At 47.0% G+C, this 1988-nt stretch overlaps 1 pseudogene; it reads right to left on the reverse strand.

The window, feature by feature from the left end:
* Nucleotides 1-228: 228 nt before the first annotated feature.
* Nucleotides 229-1539, reverse strand: LOC102831745 (annotated as a pseudogene).
* Nucleotides 1540-1988: the final 449 nt, after the last annotated feature.

Here is a 1988-nt window from a genome sequence, read left to right on the forward strand (position 1 = left end):
TTCTTGCTTGCTTTGTTTGAGCTCTTGGATCAGCTGGGTGTGGTGCTAGGCCACAATCAGGGCTGTGTAGAGCTTCTGTCATGTACAACAGAACGGTGTTCTTTTTTCTTTTTGGTCTGTAACATTTATTGTCAGATTTCCCATGAGGACAGCACACTAGTGAATGTATTCTGAGGGCAAGGCCCCCTGGAGGGTCTCCCTGAGGAACTAGAGGGCACTGCACTGCCGCTACAGGATCCTGGCCCCAAACTGGACACCATTACATATCCTGTAGCCCCTGTAGAGGATGCAGTAGTTAAGCTCCAGTCAGGCAATGTTGCCGAGCCTGAGGACGATCCCAGTGATGTACGACCAGCGGATGCACTCAGCTAGCCTGCGGATGCGGGCCTTGGGATCCTTCCAGTAGTTGAGGTTGCACAGGTTCCCAACGTTAAGAAAGAAATGTGTTCTGAAAAGTTCTCCAAAGCCTCACTGGCCCGGCCGGAAGGGTAGTGGGATGTAGAGGTGCAGGCCGCTGGTCCACTACGCTTCCCCTCACAGGTAGTCTCTTTCACTCTGGGGTCCTAGGCTGTGCATGCTGGACACTGGTTGGGCCGCCCAGGTAAAACCAATTAGCAATACTTGACGGCTTATCACCAATGGGCACTAACATTCCACCCCAGAAAGAGGCTGAGATGACTGAATCCAACTGTTTGTTCATCTGCAGCTCAAAGTCTTCTTTCAGAAAGCTCACATCTCCTCCAGTGTAGCCTGCCAACTCTTGGTTGACTTTCAGCAGAGCTCCTCTTCTTGGTAAGATGGAAGAGTTCCGAGAGTCGATGACCATAGCATGTGAGAGAGAGGATTTCAGCGAGTGTCCAATTTCTTTCCGGATAGCAAACGAGGCTGTTCTTGCGAGGTTAGGCATGCTCACACCACACGTCTTCCTACCTCACGGGGTGGTTCGTCTTCCAGAATGGAGAGCTGTACTTGGATAACAGTCCTTGGTTTGTTTCCGGAAGCGAGCTCCAAGGGAACTATTCACTAACTATACAAGTTTACAGATAAATTTCTCTCGAAGTTTCCAGGCTGGAGCTTGAAGAAGGACAGGCAGTAGAATGTTTCTTTGTTTCGTAGGAAACCTGAAAAGTCACCTTTTCTGCACGGCCTAGAAGATTGGAGAGCTTGAGGCTGAGTACCCTTCATTGTTCCCAACCATGGTGGTGTAGCTGCCCATTAATCTCAATTCACTCACTTCAAATGTAACGTCTAAACCACTGTAAGTACATGGTCACCTTGACTTTTATCGATCAAAACGTTCGCTTGTCTAGAAATTCCTAGACAAAGAAGTTTCTCATGAGATTTCCGCATGACGTCTATGTTTTCATTAACCTTGAAAACATCTGCAATCTCATACGTGACGATATCATCTTTTGTTCTCCCCAGTCCATCAAAATGAATGTGCTGAACCACCACATCTTTGTCTTCAAGAATCTCCTGTTTAGCTTCAGGTTCAACTTCAACAAATTCGGCTGCTTCTCCTAATGTTCCCAAATCAGGTCACCTACTGGTAGAGGCTCTTGGCATGCACCCCGTAAGCATGTTTCCCTCTCCGGCAGCCAATCAGCTGGGCACTCAATTGGTGAGGGCAGAGAGAAAGGTGTTCTTAACTACAGCATTCAAACATCGTCATAGTTGCCCAACTGCACCAGCTATTCCCACAGAAGCTGGAAAAGGGCTTCTAACATCCAACTGGAAGTATGTCTCAAGTGACCCTCAGATTGTCTCTCTGACAAGCACCCACGTCCTCAGGTCTAGTCCCTTCTCTGATATTAATTCAGCATTTGACTTTGGGGTTGGGAAGTCCGGTTCACACAGGTTTCTCTCTCCGGAGGGCCTGGAATATTTCTTTATGTGATGCCAAGTGTTCTTTAGAACAGGAGCTTTTCACTATATCATAAGGTTGTTAGTTAAAAAAAAGGTTTAATAATCAAATAAGATTATATAAC

Source organism: Chrysochloris asiatica, unplaced genomic scaffold (genome assembly GCF_000296735.1).
Source record: "Chrysochloris asiatica unplaced genomic scaffold, ChrAsi1.0 scaffold00071, whole genome shotgun sequence".
Taxonomy (NCBI): Eukaryota; Metazoa; Chordata; class Mammalia; order Afrosoricida; family Chrysochloridae; genus Chrysochloris; species Chrysochloris asiatica.